The sequence below is a fragment of the Pongo pygmaeus genome, chromosome 7, assembly GCF_028885625.2.
Source record: "Pongo pygmaeus isolate AG05252 chromosome 7, NHGRI_mPonPyg2-v2.0_pri, whole genome shotgun sequence".
Taxonomy (NCBI): Eukaryota; Metazoa; Chordata; class Mammalia; order Primates; family Hominidae; genus Pongo; species Pongo pygmaeus.
In genome coordinates, this window is record NC_072380.2 from 57,580,763 (window position 1) to 57,602,916 (window position 22,154).

Here is a 22,154-nt window from a genome sequence, read left to right on the forward strand (position 1 = left end):
CGATGTGGAAGGTTCGACAGCGCGCCCAGATCCAGCCACGCCACCGGTCCGCCTCTCCCGCCGCCCTGGCCTGTCCTGAGCCCCAGGCCTCTTCCCAAACTGCCATCGATCCCGAGAGCTAGCCCTGTCCACCTCGCCGCAAAGCGAAAGAAACTGGAGCAGCCGGCGGCAGGAGAGGGCCAAAAGCCAAGACTAACCCCGACCCCGGACTCCCAGTCCCCCGGAGTCCCTGCCGCGGGCCGTCGTCCCTGTCCCCATCCCTCTGCCCCTCCCAGACCTCTGTCCTTCCACCAATGGGCTCCCCGAGGCCCCAGCCGCCACTCCAAGTCCCCGGAGACCCTGCCGCCGCCCCTGGCGCCTGTGCCCATCCCTCTGCCCCTCCCAGACCTCTGGCCTTCCACCACTAGCCTCCCCCAGCCCACCTGGACTTCCCCGGCCTCTGACAACAAGGCCAGCCCCCAGGCCCACCAGCCTCCTGATCGTCTTCGTTCTTGGGCCTCTTCCCCTTCTGTGGGGCTGTCTGAACCTCCCCTCCCCCACCCGATTTTTCCCCCGCCCCCGGGGCAGGCGCAGAATAAATGTCTGTATGAAGTTAAAAATTAAAAATAAAAAAAAGCTAAAAACAACTGAAAGTCCTTTGCTTTTGAATGTGCGCTTACCTGGTTTTCTCTAGAGGCACCACTGTGAGGTGGCTCAAGCCCTTAGGCTCTGGAGTTAGACATCTGGGTTCCCATTCCAATTCCACCACTGACTAGCTTTGTCATATTGGACGCATAACTTTTTTGCGCTTCTACTTCTTGATCTTTCAAGTGTCATCAGAAGATAATTAGACACCCACACAATAGCAATGGGAGATTTTAACACCCCACCGTCAACATGAAACAGATCAACGAGACAGAAAGTTGAAAAGGATATCCAGGAACTGAACTTAGCTCTGCACCAAGCAGACCGAATAGACATCTACATTAACTCTCCACCCCAAATCAACAGAATATACATTCTTCTCAGCACCACATCACACTTATTCCAAAACTGACCACATAGTTGGAAGGAAAGCACTCCTCCGCAAATGCAAAAGAACAGAAATTACAACCAACTGTCTCTCAGACCCCAGGGCAGTCAAACTGGACCTCAGGATGAAGAAACTCACTCAAAACCGCTCAACTACACGGAAACGGAGCAATCTGCTCCTGAGTGACTACTGGGTACATAGCGAAATGAAGACAGAATAAAGATGTTCTTTGAAACCAATGAGAACAAAGACACAACATACCAGAATCTCTGGGATACATTGAAAGCAGTGTGTAGAGGGAAACGTAGCATTAAATGCCCACAAGAGAAAGCAGGAAAGATCTAAAATGGACACCCTCACGTCCCAATTCAAAGAACCAGGGAAGCAAGAGCAAACACAATGCCTGAATCAGTCAGTCAACTTCCAACAGGGCTCCAAGAGAGAATGAACCACCATGCCTCTTTAAATCCACGTTTCTATTTGGAATCTTCAATGAGAGATGAGACACTAAGCAGCTAGTTTTGGTGGAATGGCTGATTTTGTCAATGTTTTCGGTGTGTGAGTGTGTGTGTGTGTGTGTATGTATAGATAACTAAATTAAACTGATAATCTGGATGCTTACATTTCCATTCATTTAATTTGTGTATGTGAGCCCACGCACACGTATATACACACACACTAACACTTCCAGAACACTGACTTAGTGAAGAACTGGATTTCCAGTGTGTCAGACAAATTTCAGAAAGCGCTGAAGAAGGGCATTTCTGATGGATTTCACCGTTCCTGGAATTTTACTTTCCTTTATAACTTCGAGTTCTTCTCTGGAGATTTAATAGATAAAAGTCTTTTGCAGTGTACGTTATTTCATTGTATTTTTATAATTTATTTAAATTGTCATTTTAAATTGACAAATAAAAATGATAGATATTTATGGTGTACAACATGATGTTTCATATATGTATACATTGTGGAATGACACAAAAATCAAGCTAATTAACACATTCGTTTCCTCACATACTGATTTTATGGTGATGAGAACATGTTTCAAATCTACTCTGATAGCACATTTCAAGTATACAGTACATAGTTACCCACTGTGGTTGCCGTGCTGTTCAACATATCTCTAGAACTATTCGTATCTGAAATTTTGTATCATTAGACTAACATCTCCCAATCCCTCCCCGGCCCCTGCCTCGGGTAAGCAGCGTTCTGCTCTCTACGACTCTGAGTTCCACTTTTTTACATTGCACATAGAAGTGAGATCGTGCAGTATTTGTATTTCTGTGTTTGCTTTTTAAAACTTTATGATGTATTGATGTATTTTTTCAGACAGTGTCGGAGTCTGTCACCAAGGCTGGAGTACAGTGACACAAACACGGCTCACCACGGCCTCCACCTCCCGGGGTCAAGAGATCCTCCCACTTCAGCCTCCTGAGTAGCTAGGACTACAGGCGTCCAACACCACACCTGGCTAATTTTTGTATTTTTTGTAGAGATGGTTGATCTCCAACTCCTGGGCTCAACTCTTCCTCCTCCCTTCTCCTCCCAAAGTCCTGGGATTACAGGCCTGAGCCACTGTGTCTGGCCTTTGCTTTATTTCACACAGTAGAACATCCTCTAGGCTCATGCATGTTGCTAATGATAAGATTTCTTTCTTTTTCAAGGCTGAATAGGATTCTATTGGATATATGTACCTATATAGATGGATAGATAGATAGATATACATTTATTATTATTGTTTTGGGGGGGATATGGTTTCGCTCGTGTTCCCCAGGCTGGAGTGCAGTGGCATGATTTCGGCTCACTACAACCTCTGCCTCCCAGGCTGAAGTGATTCTCCTGCCTCAGCTGAGATTAAAGGCATGTCCCATCATGTGCGGCCAATTTTGTGTTTCTAGGAGAGATGGGTTTTCACCATGTTGGCCAGGCTGGTCTCGAACTCCAACAATTCTACTTCAACTATTTATTGGATACAAATATTTATGTGTGAGAAACAAGATTTTCAAGAGTGAAAGATTTAAAAACGACTTAATTGTACATCAGTAAGAGGCTGGCTAACTAAATCAGAGTACGTTCATCCTTACAGAAGAATACTATGCAGCTAGAACAAAACCAAATGGAGGAAACTCTTCCAAATGGTAACTTGGAATGATGTTCAAGACTTATTGTAAAATAAGTTTACAGTAAGGTGTAAGGTACCTTATGGCAAAATTCTCTCAGAAATGTGTGTGTGTGGATTTCAAGTCATCCCAGTCCTAGAACATTGTGCTCTTTAGAGATGCCATACCTGTCTTTCCCTTTGTAATATCAAAGCAGTAATATCTTCTCTGGAGGCTTGTTGGGTGAATTGAATGGAAGAAAGTTAAGGAGGTACCAGAACCATTGCTGTTTCCCCTCCGTAGCCCTGCCACCCACTAAAGAAAGTTGGATGAGATTACTTAATGATTTCCCATTAAGTTGTATTTCCAAATATCATGATTACCATTTGAATGTAGTTGGTATGGAGCTTCGTGAGTGTGTGCTTCGTTTATTATGCATCACGTTCAGCTCCTTGTTATTTGCCTCCTAGTTATCATAGTAAAACTCTACTCCTCTACTCCGAGGAGCCCCTACCATCCGTATCGTCACTTTCCGGCCCAGCACTCTTCATGCTCGTTCGTTTAAAGCATTCTACATTGGGCAAATGAATCTTGGAAGGCAAAAGCTACTGAATTTAGCGAGTTTGTGGAGGCGTTCCCACCGATCAGCCAGGTGGAGTTCCACACACCCGATGACTGCACAACTCCTATAAGGCAGCAATATGCTGCAAACCCAGACGGCCACTCTTCTCACCCCTCGTCCCTTTGCTGTTCTGGATAATGAGGTCAATAGTCACCTAGGCAACTTGCAAAACTAACTGAAATGGAGAAAGGCCTTCCGGCTGGTGACTAGCCGAGGTCCACCTGGCCCCAATAAGCTGCTGAACAAGAAGGGCTGCCAGAAATTTCCCCCTAGGGAATTTGGTGGAGACGAAGACCTGCTCACTGGACAACGGTTCCTCCCAGGATACCCCCAAGCTGAAGAAGCGGGCTCTGAGCCACCCCCTTTCACCCTCCTTTTCCCCGCCCTGGCCTGCTGAAGGTGCGCGTCAGGATGCGGACTACTGAGCCCTAAAGAAATAAGTCCTTCCACTTTGACCCCACGGAGGATTGCCTGCGCGGATCTTCAACGAGTCTACCAGTGTCTAGACACGGGAGCAGTTCTGTCTGGCACAGCAGCTCCCTCAAGGAAGACAAGAGTGAGGAGAAAGGAAACTCAAGTCTGACCATTCTGTCCTGGGAGACAAGAGGAGGATCTCATCTCTCATCTTTCCAAGCAAGGCAACGAGACTTTCTCTCATCTTTCCAAGCAAGGCAAGGAGACTTTTTCTCATGAGGAAACAAAAAGAAGTTGGAAGGAACGAAACCAGCCTGGAAGGTGAATTCCTAAGGATTGCCCATTGAAACTGACAAAATGGCCCTTGTTTGACGAGAGGAATGAGCAGAGCATTGATGTGGTCAAAAAGGACTCGAGTGAGACTTTCCCAGCATGTTTCTACCAAAGCTTTGTCTAAGTTTCGCAAAACACTCTCCTAATAAGCAGATGTTTGGCTCTTCAGAAAGTCAACATGCAAAATGCCTTGAGCGTCCCATAACACTGATGCCATGATGTTGCCTTTGGTCTGCCCTCCTTTTCCTTTGACTGGACCACTGCCATCTCTTGGTAGCCATCGCTTTGATGACGCTTTGTCTTCAGGATCATATTGGCAAAGCCATGTTCCAAATTCCGGTTACAATTTGTCAAACAGGTGCCCCAGGATCGTGATCCCTCCTGTTGAAAATTTCCACTGATAGCTCTCGTCGTCACTGCAGCTGATCTGGGCACAATGGTTTTCACAGCCACTGCAGGATTCATCTTCCACATCTTCTCATCTCTTCTTGAAACAAGCCATACCTCCGTAAAGAGTTGATTTCTTTGGGCTAGTGTCCTTAGAAGCTTTTCTTCAAACATCAATGATTTCTTCATTCTTCCACCCAAGCTTCACCGTCAATTGGATGTTTGCTCTTGCTGCAATTTTAGCGGAATTCAAGTTGCACTGATAGGAGGCCTTTTCAGTGGATGTCTCATCCTTCTTAGTGCCTCCAATGAGATCCAGTTCAGAAAGGTTGTAAGAAGTTAGTACATGTTTATTTTAGTGAAAACGAATTGAAATCCATGAATAGATTTCTCACCATGTACATTTTCTATGAACTTTCGGAAGACCCCCTGTACTGAATATTGCCCAAATCCTGGGAGAGAAGTGGATGCGGTCCACTTCCTGTCTTCAGTTTGCCCACAGTGGAGGAGTGCACAGAGCAGGGAAAGGCAGCCCCAGAGAGAGGCATGCCCTCCAGCATGCAGCAGACTGCTGGCCCAGTCCTGGCTCCATGGGTTGCTGTGTGGGCCCAGCAAGCTGACCAACCTCCCTGAACCTTAATTTAATCCTAGGTAGCCCAATTCCACTCGCTATTATAGGACTGCTGTGCAGGGACAGTCAATTAACTTAAGAAAAGGAACCTGGCTCCAAGGTTGGCAACCGGGAATTCCAGTTGATTCCATGGGCGGACCCCCTGAGGAATTCCCAAGCTGAAGTCTCGTGGAAGATGAGGTTCAGTGTGACTAGACTGAAGCACCAATCCAATGAAGGGGAAGTCCCACCCACTCTGCCCTGTGCCTGTATAAAGGTGAGGCGGGGCGGCCGCGCCACTCATTGAAGCCGCCAGTTGGGAGAGGAGCAGAGCCAGGCCGGTGCTCCCGAAGGCAGCAAGATGTTGCGAGCCACAGCTCCCTGCTGGTTCCCACCTGCATACCCAGAAGCTAAGAAGGTGGCCGAGGAGGCGGCCCACGAAGCAAGCCGCCATTTGGGAGAGGAGCAGAGCCAGGCCGGTGCTCCCGAAGGCAGCAAGATGTTGCGAGCCACAGCTCCCTGCTGGTTCCCACCTGCATGCCCAGAAGCCAAGAAGGTGGCCGAGGAGGCGGCCCTCGAGGCAAGCCGCCAGTTGGGAGAGGAGCAGAGCCAGGCCGGTGATCCCGAAGGCAGCAAGATGTTGCGAGCCACAGCTCCCTGCTGGTTCCCACCTGCATACCCAGAAGCTAAGAAGGTGGCCGAGGAGGCGCCCCACGAGGCAAGCCGCCATTTGGGAGTGGAGCAGAGCCAGGTCGGTGTTCCCGAAGGCAGCAAGATGCTGCGAGCCACAGCTCCCTGCTGGTTCCCTCCTGCATACCCAGAAGCCAAGAAGGTGGCCGAGGAGGCGGCCCTCGAGGCTCCAGAATTCCCACTGCCCTCTCATCAGCCTGCCCAGAGCTTCGGGCTCTGCGTGCCCCAGATGCACAACCAGGCCTCAGCACTCGTGGACATCCGGGCGGAGCCCCAGAATAGGGGTCCGGCGGTGCCCCCAGCGTGGCCCAAGATGGCGACGGAGGCCTGGTACCTCCCCGCGCAGAGGGGGTCGGCCTGCTGCTTGCCAGCCGCCCCAAGGCTGACAGAGAGGCCCTGTGGAGTCCGCATCTCAGCCCCCAGGGAGAGGAAGAGGATCGCCCACTTTCCCAGCCCCTGCTTGGTCGCAGGTCGCACCGATGCCAAGAGAACCCGGGTGGCCGGCAGCAGCCAACCCTCCAATGGCTCCAGGGTTGGCACACAGCCACGGAAGACTGGTCGCAACAGACGGGGGAGGGCATACAAGACCTCCACCACACTCAGCTCTAAGCGAATCGTCCGTCGTCCATCCTTACCGACTTGGAAGAAACCCATTATCCTCCGAAGGTCTCGCTGCCAAGTCCCCACCGTCATCCGCCGAGGCTATCTCCAACTGTTCACCAAAGAGGGTCTCAAGTTCTGCGCCTCCAAGCAGGAGGCCGAGAAGAAGGCGCTGAACGAGGAGAAGGTGGCCTACGACTGCAGCCCCAACAAGAACATGTACCTGAATGTGGTCCTGAACACCCTCAAGAGACTGAAGGGCCTGACCCCCAGCTCCATGCCGGGCCTCAGCAGGGCCGCCCTGTACAGCCGCCTCCAGGAGTTCCTGCTCACCCAGGACCAGCTCAAGGAGAACGGCTACACCTTCCCGCACCCCGAGCGGCCCGGAGGCGCCGTCCCCTTCACTGGCCAGGGGAAGGGGCCCGGCGACTCCTCCTGCAGGGTCTGCTGCCGTTGTGGCACCGACTACCTGGTGTCCTCCTCGGGCCGCTGTCTACGCGACCAGTTGTGTTATTATCACTGGGGGCGTGTCCGCTCCAGCCAAGTGGCTGCAGGCCGGGTTAGCCAGTACACCTGCTGTGCAGCTGCTCCTGGCTCAGTGGGCTGCCAGGTGGCAAAGCAGCACGTGCGGGACGGCCGCAAGGAGAGCCTCCATGGCTTCGTGAAGACCTTCAAGAAAGAGTTTTCCACAGACGCTTATCCAGGAATCTACGCCTTGGACTGTGAGATGTGCTACACCACGCATGGCCTGGAGCTGACCCGCGTCACCGTGGTGGACGCCGACATGCAAGTGGTGTACGACACCTTCGTCAAGCCCGACAACGAGATCGTGGACTACAACACCAGGTTTTCCGGAGAGACCGAGGCCGACGTCGCCAAGACGAGCGTCACGTTGCCCGAAGTCCAGGCCATCCTGCTGAGCTTTTTCAGCGCCCAAACCATCCTCATCGGGCACAGCCTTGAGAGCGATCTGCTGGCCCTCAAGCTGATCCACAGCACCGTGGTGGACACGGCCGTGCTCTTCCCGCACTACCTGGGTTTCCCCTACAAGCGTTCCCTCAGGAATCTCGCGGCCGACTACCTGGGACAGATCATCCAGGACAGCCAGGACGGCCACAACTCCAGCGAGGACGCAAACGCCTGCCTGCAGCTGGCGATGTGGAAGGTTCGACAGCGCGCCCAGATCCAGCCACGCCACCGGTCCGCCTCTCCCGCCGCCCTGGCCTGTCCTGAGCCCCAGGCCTCTTCCCAAACTGCCATCGATCCCGAGAGCTAGCCCTGTCCACCTCGCCGCAAAGCGAAAGAAACTGGAGCAGCCGGCGGCAGGAGAGGGCCAAAAGCCAAGACTAACCCCGACCCCGGACTCCCAGTCCCCCGGAGTCCCTGCCGCGGGCCGTCGTCCCTGTCCCCATCCCTCTGCCCCTCCCAGACCTCTGTCCTTCCACCAATGGGCTCCCCGAGGCCCCAGCCGCCACTCCCAGTCCCCGGAGACCCTGCCGCCGCCCCTGGCGCCTGTGCCCATCCCTCTGCCCCTCCCAGACCTCTGGCCTTCCACCACTAGCCTCCCCCAGCCCACCTGGACTACCGCGGCCTCTGACAACAAGGCCAGCCCCCAGGCCCACCAGCCTCCTGATCGTCTTCGTTCTTGGGCCTCTTCCCCTTCTGTGGGGCTGTCTGAACCTCCCCTCCCCCACCCGATTTTTCCCCCGCCCCCGGGGCAGGCGCAGAATAAATGTCTGTATGAAGTTAAAAATTAAAAATAAAAAAAAAGCTAAAAACAACTGAAAGTCCTTTGCTTTTGAATGTGCGCTTACCTGGTTTTCTCTAGAGGCACCACTGTGAGGTGGCTCAAGCGCTTAGGCTCTGGAGTTAGACATCTGGGTTCCCATTCCAATTCCACCACTTACTAGCTTTGTCATATTGGACGCATAACTTTTTTGCGCTTCTACTTCTTGATCTTTCAAGTGTCATCAGAAGATAATTAGACACCCACACAATAGCAATGGGAGATTTTAACACCCCACCGTCAACATGAAACAGATCAACGAGACAGAAAGTTGAAAAGGATATCCAGGAACTGAACTTAGCTCTGCACCAAGCAGACCGAATAGACATCTACATTAACTCTCCACCCCAAATCAACAGAATATACATTCTTCTCAGCACCACATCACACTTATTCCAAAACTGACCACATAGTTGGAAGGAAAGCACTCCTCCGCAAATGCAAAAGAACAGAAATTACAACCAACTGTCTCTCAGACCACAGGGCAGTCAAACTGGACCTCAGGATGAAGAAACTCACTCAAAACCGCTCAACTACACGGAAACAGAGCAATCTGCTCCTGAGTGACTACTGGGTACATAGCGAAATGAAGACAGAATAAAGATGTTCTTTGAAACCAATGAGAACAAAGACACAACATACCAGAATCTCTGGGATACATTGAAAGCAGTGTGTAGAGGGAAACGTAGCATTAAATGCCCACAAGAGAAAGCAGGAAAGATCTAAAATGGACACCCTCACGTCCCAATTCAAAGAATCAGGGAAGCAAGAGCAAACACCATGCCTGAATCAGTCAGTCAACTTCCAACAGGGCTCCAAGAGAGAATGAACCACCATGCCTCTTTAAATCCACGTTTCTATTTGGAATCTTCAATGAGAGATGAGACACTAAGCAGCTAGTTTTGGTGGAATGGCTGATTTTGTCAATGTTTTCGGTGTGTGAGTGTGTGTGTGTGTGTATGTATAGATAACTAAATTAAACTGATAATCTGGATGCTTACATTTCCATTCATTTAATTTGTGTATGTGAGCCCACGCACACGTATATACACACACACTAACACTTCCAGAACACTGACTTAGTGAAGAACTGGATTTCCAGTGTGTCAGACAAATTTCAGAAAGCGCTGAAAAAGGGCATTTCTGATGGATTTCACCGTTCCTGGAATTTTATCTTCCTTTATAACTTAGAGTTCTTCTCTAGAGATTTAATAGATAAAAGTCTGTTGCAGTGTACGTTATTTCATTGTATTTTTATAATTTATTTCAATTGTCATTTTAAATTGACAAATAAAAATGATATATATTTATGGTGTACAACATGATGTTTCATATATGTATACATTGTGGAATGACACAAAAATCAAGCTAATGAACACATTCGTTTCCTCACATACTGATTTTATGGTGATGAGAACATGTTTCAAATCTACTCTGATAGCACATTTCAAGTATACAGTACATAGTTACCCACTGTAGTTGCCGTGCTGTTCAACATATCTCTAGAACTATTCGTATATGAAATTTTGTATCATTAGACTAACATCTCCCAATCCCTCCCCGGCCCCTGCCTCGGGTAAGCAGCGTTCTGCTCTCTACGACTCTGAGTTCCACTTTTTTACATTGCACATAGAAGTGAGATCGTGCAGTATTTGTATTTCTGTGTTTGCTTTTTAAAACTTTATGATGTATTGATGTATTTTTTCAGACAGTGTCGGAGTCTGTCACCAAGGCTGGAGTACAGTGACACAAACACGGCTCACCACGGCCTCCACCTCCCGGGGTCAAGAGATCCTCCCACTTCAGCCTCCTGAGTAGCTAGGACTACAGGCGTCCAACACCACACCTGGCTAATTTTTGTATTTTTTGTAGAGATGGTTGATCTCCAACTCCTGGGCTCAACTCTTCCTCCTCCCTTCTCCTCCCAAAGTCCTGGGATTACAGGCCTGAGCCACTGTGTCTGGCCTTTGCTTTGTTTCACACAGTAGAACATCCTCTAGGCTCATTCATGTTGCTAATGATAAGATTTCTTTCTTTTTCAAGGCTGAATAGGATTCTATTGGATATATGTACCTATATAGATAGATAGATAGATAGATATACATTTATTATTATTGTTTTGGGGGGGATATGGTTTCGCTCGTGTTCCCCAGGCTGGAGTACAGTGGCATGATTTCGGCTCACTACAACCTCTGCCTCCCAGGCTGAAGTGATTCTCCTGCCTCAGCTGAGATTAAAGGCATGTCCCATCATGTGCGGCCAATTTTGTGTTTCTAGGAGAGATGGGTTTTCACCATGTTGGCCAGGCTGGTCTCGAACTCCAACAATTCTACTTCAACTATTTATTGGATACAAATATTTATGTGTGAGAAACAAGATTTTCAAGAGTGAAAGATTTAAAAACGACTTAATTGTACATCAGTAAGAGGCTGGCTAACTAAATCAGAGTACGTTCATCCTTACAGAAGAATACTATGCAGCTAGAACAAAACCAAATGGAGGAAACTCTTCCAAATGGTAACTTGGAATGATGTTCAAGACTTATTGTAAAATAAGTTTACAGTAAGGTGTAAGGTACCTTATGGCAAAATTCTCTCAGAAATGTGTGTGTGGATTTCAAGTCATCCCAGTCCTAGAACATTGTGCTCTTTAGAGATGCCATACCTGTCTTTCCCTTTGTAATATCAAAGCAGTAATATCTTCTCTGGAGGCTTGTTGGGTGAATTGAATGGAAGAAAGTTAAGGAGGTAGCAGAACCATTGCTGTTTCCCCTCCTTAGCCCTGCCACCCACTAAAGAAAGTTGGATGAGATTACTTAATGATTTCCCATTAAGTTGTATTTCCAAATATCATGATTACCATTTGAATGTAGTTGGTATGGAGCTTCGTGAGTGTGTGCTTCGTTTATTATGCATCACGTTCAGCTCCTTGTTATTTGCCTCCTAGTTATCATAGTAAAACTCTACTCCTCTACTCCGAGGAGCCCCTACCATCCGTATCGTCACTTTCCGGCCCAGCACTCTTCATGCTCGTTCCTTTAAAGTATTCTACATTGGGCAAATGAATCTTGGAAGGCAAAAGCTACTGAATTTAGCGAGTTTGTGGAGGCGTTCCCACCGATCAGCAAGGTGGAGTTCCACACACCCGATGACTGCACAACTCCTATAAGGCAGCAATATGCTGCAAACCCAGACGGCCACTCTTCTCACCCCTCGTCCCTTTGCTGTTCTGGATAATGAGGTCAATAGTCACCTAGGCAACTTGCAAAACTAACTGAAATGGAGAAAGGCCTTCCGGCTGGTGACTAGCCGAGGTCCACCTGGCCCCAATAAGCTGCTGAACAAGAAGGGCTGCCAGAAATTTCCCCCTAGGGAATTTGGTGGAGACGAAGACCTGCTCACTGGACAACGGTTCCTCCCAGGATACCCCCAAGCTGAAGAAGCGGGCTCTGAGCCACCCCCTTTCACCCTCCTTTTCCCCACCCTGGCCTGGTGAAGGTGCGCGTCAGGATGTGGACTACTGAGCCCTAAAGAAACAAGTCCTTCCACTTTGACCCCACGGAGGATTGCCTGTGCGGATCTTCAACGAGTCTTCCAGTGTCTAGACACGGGAGCAGTTCTGTCTGGCACAGCAGCTCCCTCAAGGAAGACAAGAGTGAGGAGAAAGGAAACTCAAGTCTGACCATTCTGTCCTGGGAGACAAGAGGAGGATCTCATCTCTCATCTTTCCAAGCAAGGCAACGAGACTTTCTCTCATCTTTCCAAGCAAGGCAAGGAGACTTTTTCTCATGAGGAAACAAAAAGAAGTTGGAAGGAACGAAACCAGCCTGGAAGGTGAATTCCTAAGGATTGCCCATTGAAACTGACAAAATGGCCCTTGTTTGACGAGAGGAATGAGCAGAGCATTGATGTGGTCAAAAAGGACTCGAGTGAGACTTTCCCAGCATGTTTCTACCAAAGCTTTGTCTAAGTTTCGCAAAACACTCTCCTAATAAGCAGATGTTTGGCTCTTCAGAAAGTCAACATGCAAAATGCCTTGAGCGTCCCATAACACTGATGCCATGATGTTGCCTTTGGTCTGCCCTCCTTTTCCTTTGACTGGACCACTGCCATCTCTTGGTAGCCATCGCTTTGATGACGCTTTGTCTTCAGGATCATATTGGCAAAGCCATGTTCCAAATTCCGGTTACAATTTGTCAAAGAGGTGCCCCAGGATCGTGATCCCTCCTGTTGAAAATTTCCACTGATAGCTCTCGTCGTCACTGCAGCTGATCTGGGCACAATGGTTTTCACAGCCACTGCAGGATTCATCTTCCACATCTTCTCATCTCTTCTTGAAACAAGCCATACCTCCGTAAAGAGTTGATTTCTTTGGGCTAGTGTCCTTAGAAGCTTTTCTTCAAACATCAATGATTTCTTCATTCTTCCACCCAAGCTTCACCGTCAGTTGGATGTTTCCTCTTGCTGCAATTTTAGCGGAATTCAAGTTGCACTGATAGGAGGCCTTTTCAGTGGATGTCTCATCCTTCTTAGTGCCTCCAATGAGATCCAGTTCAGAAAGGTTGTAAGAAGTTAGTACATGTTTATTTTAGTGAAAACGAATTGAAATCCATGCATAGATTTCTCACCATGTACATTTTCTATGAACTTTCGGAAGACCCCCTGTACTGAATATTGCCCAAATCCTGGGAGAGAAGTGGATGCGGTCCACTTCCTGTCTTCAGTTTGCCCACAGTGGAGGAGTGCACAGAGCAGGGAAAGGCAACCCCAGAGAGAGGCATGCCCTCCAGCATGCAGCAGACTGCTGGCCCAGTCCTGGCTCCATGGGTTGCTGTGTGGGCCCAGCAAGCTGACCAACCTCCCTGAACCTTAATTTAATCCTAGGTAGCCCAATTCCACTCGCTATTATAGGACTGCTGTGCAGGGACAGTCAATTAACTTAAGAAAAGGAACCTAGCTCCAAGGTTGGCAACCGGGAATTCCAGTTGATTCCATGGGTGGACCCCCTGAGGAATTCCCAAGCTGAAGTCTCGTGGAAGATGAGGTTCAGTGTGACTAGACTGAAGCACCAATCCAATGAAGGGGAAGTCCCACCCACTCTGCCCTGTGCCTGTATAAAGGTGAGGCGGGGCGGCCGCGCCACTCATTGAAGCCGCCAGTTGGGAGAGGAGCAGAGCCAGGCCGGTGCTCCCGAAGGCAGCAAGATGTTGCGAGCCACAGCTCCCTGCTGGTTCCCACCTGCATACCCAGAAGCTAAGAAGGTGGCCGAGGAGGCGGCCCACGAGGCAAGCCGCCATTTGGGAGAGGAGCAGAGCCAGGTCGGTGTTCCCGAAGGCAGCAAGATGTTGCGAGCCACAGCTCCCTGCTGGTTCCCACCTGCATGCCCAGAAGCCAAGAAGGTGGCCGAGGAGGCGGCCCTCGAGGCAAGCCGCCAGTTGGGAGAGGAGCAGAGCCAGGCCGGTGCTCCCGAAGGCAGCAAGATGTTGCGAGCCACAGCTCCCTGCTGGTTCCCACCTGCATACCCAGAAGCTAAGAAGGTGGCCGAGGAGGCGCCCCACGAGGCAAGCCGCCATTTGGGAGTGGAGCAGAGCCAGGTCGGTGTTCCCGAAGGCAGCAAGATGCTGCGAGCCACAGCTCCCTGCTGGTTCCCTCCTGCATACCCAGAAGCCAAGAAGGTGGCCGAGGAGGCGGCCCTCGAGGCTCCAGATTTCCCACTGCCCTCTCATCAGCCTGTCCAGAGCTTCGGGCTCTGCGTGCCCCAGATGCACAACCAGGCCTCAGCACTCGTGGACATCCGGGCGGAGCCCCAGAATAGGGGTCCGGCGGTGCCCCCAGCGTGGCCCAAGATGGCGACGGAGGCGTGGTACTTCCCCGCGCAGAGGGGGTCGGCCTGCTGCTTGCCAGCCGCCCCAAGGCTGACAGAGAGGCCCTGTGGAGTCCGCATCTCAGCCCCCAGGGAGAGGAAGAGGATCGCCCACTTTCCCAGCCCCTGCTTGGTCGCAGGTCGCACCGATGCCAAGAGAACCCGGGTGGCCGGCAGCAGCCAACGCTCCAATGGCTCCAGGGTCGGCACACAGCCACGGAAGACTGGTCGCAACAGACGGGGAAGGGCATGCAAGACCTCCACCACACTCAGCTCTAAGCGAATCGTCCGTCGTCCATCCTTACCGACTTGGAAGAAACCCATTATCCTCCGAAGGTCTCGCTGCCAAGTCCCCACCGTCATCCGCCGAGGCTATCTCCAACTGTTCACCAAAGAGTGTCTCAAGTTCTGCGCCTCCAAGCAGGAGGCCGAGGAGAAGGCGCTGAACGAGGAGAAGGTGGCCTACGACTGCAGACCCAACAAGAACATGTACCTGAATGTGGTCCTGAACACCCCCAAGAGACTGAAGGGCCTGACCCCCAGCTCCATGCCGGGCCTCAGAAGGGCCTCCCTGTACAGCCTCCTCCAGGATTTCCTCTCACCCAGGACAAGCTCAAGGAGAACGGCTACCCCTTCCCGCACCCCGAGCGGCCCGGGGGCGCCATCCTCTTCACTGGCCAGGGGAAGGGGCCCGGCGACTCCTCCTGCAGGGTCTGCTGCCGTTGTGGCACCGACTACCTGCTGTCCTCCTCGGGCCGATGACTACGCGACCAGTTGTGTTATTATCACTGGGGGCGGGTCCGCTCCAGCCAAGTGGCTGCAGGACGGGTTAGCCAGTACACCTGCTGTGCAGCTGCTCCTGGCTCAGTGGGCTGCCAGGTGGCAAAGCAGCACGTGCGGGATGGCCGCAAGGAGAGCCTCCATGGCTTCGTGAAGACCTTCAAGAAAGAGTTTTCCACAGACGCTTATCCAGGAATCTACGCCCTGGATTGTGAGATGTGCTACAACACGCATGGCCTGGAGCTGACCCGCGTCACCGTGGTGGACGCCGACATGCAAGTGGTGTACGACACCTTCGTCAAGCCCGACAACGAGATCGTGGACTACAACACCAGGTTTTCCGGAGTGACCGAGGCCGACGTCCCCAAGACGAGCGTCACGTTGCCCGAAGTCCAAGCCATCCTGCTGAGCTTTTTCAGCGCCCAAACCATCCTCATCGGGCACAGCCTGGAGAGCGATCTGCTGGCCCTCAAGCTGATCCACAGCACCGTGGTGGACACGGCCGTGCTCTTCCCGCACTACCTGGGTTTCCCCTACAAGCGTTCCCTCAGGAATCTCGCGGCCGACTACCTGGGACAGATCATCCAGGACAGCCAGGACGGCCACAACTCCAGCGAGGACGCAAACGCCTGCCTGCAGCTGGCGATGTGGAAGGTTCGACAGCGCGCCCAGATCCAGCCACGCCACCGGTCCGCCTCTCCCGCCGCCCTGGCCTGTCCTGAGCCCCAGGCCTCTTCCCAAACTGCCATCGATCCCGAGAGCTAGCCCTGTCCACCTCGCCGCAAAGCGAAAGAAACTGGAGCAGCCGGCGGCAGGAGAGGGCCAAAAGCCAAGACTAACCCCGACCCCGGACTCCCAGTCCCCCGGAGTCCCTGCCGCGGGCCGTCGTCCCTGTCCCCATCCCTCTGCCCCTCCCAGACCTCTGTCCTTCCACCAATGGGCTCCACGAGGCCCCAGCCGCCACTCCCAGTCCCCGGAGACCCTGCCGCCGCCCCTGGCGCCTGTGCCCATCCCTCTGCCCCTCCCAGACCTCTGGCCTTCCACCACTAGCCTCCCCCAGCCCACCTGGACTTCCCCGGCCTCTGACAACAAGGCCAGCCCCCAGGCCCACCAGCCTCCTGATCGTCTTCGTTCTTGGGCCTCTTCCCCGTCTGTGGGGCTGTCTGAACCTCCCCTCCCCCACCCGATTTTTCCCCGCCCCCGGGGCAGGCGCAGAATAAATGTCTGTATGAAGTTAAAAATTAAAAATAAAAAAAAAGCTAAAAACAACTGAAAGTCCTTTGCTTTTGAATGTGCGCTTACCTGGTTTTCTCTAGAGGCACTACTGTGAGGTGGCTCAAGCCCTTAGGCTCTGGAGTTAGACATCTGGGTTCCCATTCCAATTCCACCACTTACTAGCTTTGTCATATTGGACGCATAACTTTTTTGCGCTTCCACTTCTTGATCTTTCAAGTGTCATCAGAAGATAATTAGACACCCACACAATAGCAATGGGAGATTTTAACATCCCACCGTCAACATGAAACAGATCAACGAGACAGAAAGTTGAAAAGGATATCCAGGAACTGAACTTAGCTCTGCACCAAGCAGACCGAATAGACATCTACATTAACTCTCCACCCCAAATCAACAGAATATACATTCTTCTCAGCACCACATCACACTTATTCCAAAACTGACCACATAGTTGGAAGGAAAGCACTCCTCCGCAAATGCAAAAGAACAGAAATTACAACCAACTGTCTCTCAGACCACAGGGCAGTCAAACTGGACCTCAGGATGAAGAAACTCACTCAAAACCGCTCAACTACACGGAAACGGAGCAATCTGCTCCTGAGTGACTACTGGGTACATAGCGAAATGAAGACAGAATAAAGATGTTCTTTGAAACCAATGAGAACAAAGACACAACATACCAGAATCTCTGGGATACATTGAAAGCAGTGTGTAGAGGGAAACATAGCATTAAATGCCCACAAGAGAAAGCAGGAAAGATCTAAAATGGACACCCTCACGTCCCAATTCAAAGAACCAGGGAAGCAAGAGCATACACAATGTCTGAATCAGTCAGTCAACTTCCAACAGGGCTCCAAGAGAGAATGAACCAGCATGCCTCTTTAAATACACGTTTCTATTTGGAATCTTCAATGAGAGATGAGACACTAAGCAGCTAGTTTTGGTGGAATGGCTGATTTTGTCAATGTTTTCGGTGTGTGAGTGTGTGTGTGTGTGTGTATGTATAGATAACTAAATTAAACTGATAATCTGGATGCTTACATTTCCATTCATTTAATTTGTGTATGTGAGCCCACGCACACGTATATACACACACACTAACACTTCCAGAACACTGACTTAGTGAAGAACTGGATTTCCAGTGTGTCAGACAAATTTCAGAAAGCGCTGAAGAAGGGCATTTCTGATGGATTTCACCGTTCCTGGAATTTTACTTTCCTTTATAACTTAGAGTTCTTCTCTGGAGATTTAATAGATAAAAGTCTTTTGCAGTGTACGTTATTTCATTTTATTTTTATAATTTATTTAAATTGTCATTTTAAATTGACAAATAAAAATGATATATATTTATGGTGTACAACATGATGTTTCATATAAGTATACATTGTGGAATGACACAAAAATCAAGCTAATTAACACATTCGTTTCCTCACATACTGATTTTATGGTGATGAGAACATGTTTCAAATCTAGTCTGATAGGACATTTCAAGTATACAGTACATAGTTACCCACTGTCGTTGCCGTGCTGTTCAACATATCTCTAGAACTATTCGTATCTGAAATTTTGTATCATTAGACTAACATCTCCCAATCCCTCCCCGGCCCCTGCCTCGGGTAAGCAGCGTTCTGCTCTCTACGACTCTGAGTTCCACTTTTTTACATTGCACATAGAAGTGAGATCGTGCAGTATTTGTATTTCTGTGTTTCCTTTTCAAAACTTTATGATGTATTGATGTATTTTTTCAGACAGTGTCGGAGTCTGTCACCAAGGCTGGAGTACAGTGACACAAACACGGCTCACCACGGCCTCCACCTCCCGGGGTCAAGAGATCCCCCCACTTCAGCCTCCTGAGTAGCTAGGACTACAGGCGTCCAACACCACACCTGGCTAATTTTTGTATTTTTGGTAGAGATGGTTGATCTCCAACTCCTGGTCTCAACTCTTCCTCCTCCCTTCTCCTCCCAAAGTCCTGGGATTACAGGCCTGAGCCACTGTGTCTGGCCTTTGCTTTATTTCACACAGTAGAACATCCTCTAGGCTCATTCATGTTGCTAATGATAAGATTTCTTTCTTTTTCAAGGCTGAATAGGATTCTACTGGATATATGTACCTATATATATAGATAGATAGATAGATATACATTTATTATTATTGTTTTGGGGGGGATATGGTTTCGCTCGTGTTCCCCAGGCTGGAGTGCAGTGGCATGATTTCGGCTCACTACAACCTCTGCCTCCCAGGCTGAAGTGATTCTCCTGCCTCAGCCTAGATTAAAGGCATGTCCCATCATGTGCGGCCAACTTTGTGTTTCTAGGAGAGATGGGTTTTCACCATGTTGGCCAGGCTGGTCTCGAACTCCAACAATTCTACTTCAACTATTTATTGGATACAAATATTTATGTGTGAGAAACAAGATTTTCAAGAGTGAAAGATTTAAAAACGACTTAATTGTACATCAGTAAGAGGCTGGCTAACTAAATCAGAGTACGTTCATCCTTATCGAAGAATACTATGCAGCTAGAACAAAACCAAATGGAGGAAACTCTTCCAAATGGTAACTTGGAATGATGTTCAAGACTTATTGTAAAATAAGTTTACAGTAAGGTGTAAGGTACCTTATGGCAAAATTCTCTCAGAAATGTGTGTGTGGATTTCAAGTCATCCCAGTCCTAGAACATTGTGCTCTTTAGAGATGCCATACCTGTCTTTCCCTTTGTAATATCAAAGCAGTAATATCTTCTCTGGAGGCTTGTTGGGTGAATTTAATGGAAGAAAGTTAAGGAGGTACCAGAACCATTGCTGTTTCCCCTCCATAGCCCTGCCACCCACTAAAGAAAGTTGGATGAGATTACTTAATGATTTCCCATTAAGTTGTATTTCCAAATATCATGATTACCATTTGAATGTAGTTGGTATGGAGCTTCGTGAGTGTGTGCTTCGTTTATTATGCATCACGTTCAGCTCCTTGTTATTTGCCTCCTAGTTATCATAGTAAAACTCTACTCCTCTACTCCGAGGAGCCCCTACCATCCGTATCGTCACTTTCCGGCCCAGCACTCTTCATGCTCGTTCGTTTAAAGCATTCTACATTGTGTAAATGAATCTTGGACGGCAAAAGCTACTGAATTTAGCGAGTTTGTGGAGGCGTTCCCACCGATCAGCCACGTGGAGTTCCACACACCCGATGACTGCACAACTCCTATAAGGCAGCAATATGCTGCAAACCCAGATGGCCACTCTTCTCACCCCTCGTCCCTTTGCTGTTCTGGATAATGGGGTCAATAGTCACCTAGGCAACTGCAAAACTAACTGAAATGGAGAAAGGCCTTCCGGCTGGTGACTAGCCAAGGTCCACCTGGCCCCAATAAGCTGCTGAACAAGAAGGGCTGCCAGAAATTTCTCCCTAGGGAATTTGGTGGAGACGAAGACCTGCTCACTGGACAACGGTTCCTCCCAGGATACCCTCAAGCTGAAGAAGCGGGCTCTGAGCCACCCCCTTTCACCCTCCTTTTCCCCACCTTGGCCTGGTGAAGGTGCGCGTCAGGATGTGGACTACTGAGGCCTAAAGAAATAAGTCCTTCCACTTTGTCCCCACGGAGGATTGCCTGTGCGGATCTTCAACGAGTCTACCAGTGTCTAGACACGGGAGAAGTTCTGTCTGGCACAGCAGCTCCCTCAAGGAAGACAAGAGTGAGGAGAAAGGAAACTCAAGTCTGACCATTCTGTCCTGGGAGACAAGAGGAGGATCTCATCTCTCATCTTTCCAAGCAAGGCAACGAGACTTTCTCTCATCTTTCCAAGCAAGGCAAGGAGACTTTTTCTCATGAGGAAACAAAAAGAAGTTGGAAGGAACGAAACCAGCCTGGAAGGTGAATTCCTAAGGATTGCCCATTGAAACTGACAAAATGGCCCTTGTTTGATGAGAGGAATGAGCAGAGCATTGATGTGGTCAAAAAGGACTCGAGTGAGACTTTCCCAGCATGTTTCTAAAAGCTTTGTCTAAGTTTCGCAAAACACTCTCCTAATAAGCAGATGTTTGGCTCTTAAGAAATTCAACAAGCAACAGGCCTTGAGCGTCCCATAACACTGATGCCATGATGTTGCCTTTGGACTGGCCTCCTTTTCCTTTGACTGGACCACTGCCATCTCTTGGTAGCCATCGCTTTGATAACGTTTTGTCTTCAGGATCATATTGGCAAAGCCATGTTCCAAATTCCGGTTACAATTTGTCAAAGAGATGCCTCAGGATCGTGATCCCTCCTGTTGAAAATTTCCACTGATAGCTCTCGTCGTCACTGCAGCTGATCTGGGCACAATGGTTTTCACAGCCACTGCAGGATTCATCTTCCACATCTTCTCATCTCTTCTTGAAACAAGCCATACATCCGTAAAAAGTTGATTTCTTTGGGCTAGTGTCCTTAGAAGCTTTTCTTCAAACATCAATGATTTCTTCATTCTTCCACCCAAGCTTCACCGTCAATTGGATGTTTGCTCTTGCTGCAATTTTAGCGGAATTCATGTTGCACTGATAGGAGGCCTTTTCAGTGGATGTCTCATCCTTCTTAGTGCCTCCAATTAGATCCAGTTCAGAGAGGTTGTAAGAAGTTAGTACATGTTTATTTTAGTGAAAACGAATTGAAATGCATGCATAGGTTTCTCAACATGTACATTTTCTATGAACTTTCGGAAGACCCCCTGTACTGAATATTGCCCAAATCCTGGGAGAGAAGTGGATGCGGTCCACTTCCTGTCTTCAGTTTGCCCACAGTAGAGGAGTGCACAGAGCAGGGAAAGGCAACCCCAGAGAGAGGCATGCCCTCCAGCATGAAGCAGACTGCTGGCCCAGTCCTGGCTCCATGGGTTGCTGTGTGGGCCCAGCAAGCTGACCAACCTCCCTGAACCTTAATTTAATCGTAGGTAGCCCAATTCCAGTCGCTATTATTGGACTGCTGTGCAGGGACAGTCAACTAACTTAAGAAAAGGAACCTAGCACCAAGGTTGAAAACTGGGAATTCCAGTCGATTCCATTGGCGGACCCCCTGAGGAATTCCTAAGCTGAAGTATCGTGGAAGATGAGGTTCAGTGTGACTAGACTGAAGAACCAATCCAATGAAAGGGAAGTCCCACCCACTCTGCCCTGTGCCTATATAATGGTGACGCGTGGCGGCCGTGCCACTCATTGAAGCCGCCAGTTGGGAGAGGAGCAGAGCCAGGCCGGTGCTCCCGAAGGCAGCAAGATGTTGCGAGCCACAGCTCCCTGCTGGTTCCCACCTGCATACCCAGAAGCCAAGAAGGTTGCCGAGGAGGCGGCCCACGAAGCAAGCCGCCATTTGGCAGAGGAGCAGAGCCAGGTCGGTGTTCCCGAAGGCAGCAAGATGTTGCGAGCCACAGCTCCCTGCTGGTTACCATCTGCATACCCAGAAGCCAAGAATGTGGCCGAAGAGGCGGCCCTCGAGGCATGCCGCCAGTTGGGAGAGGAGCAGAGCCAGGCCGGTGCTCCCGAAGGCAGCAAGATGTTGCGAGCCACAGCTCCCTGCTGGTTCCCACCTGCATACCCAGAAGCCAAGAAGGTGGCCGAGGAGGCGGCCCTCGAGGCAAGCCGCCAGTTGGGAGAGGAGCAGAGCCAGGTCGGTGTTCCCGAAGGCAGCAAGAAGTTGCGAGCCACAGCTCCCTGCTGGTTCCCACCTGCTTACCCAGAAGCCAAGAAGGTGGCCAAGGAA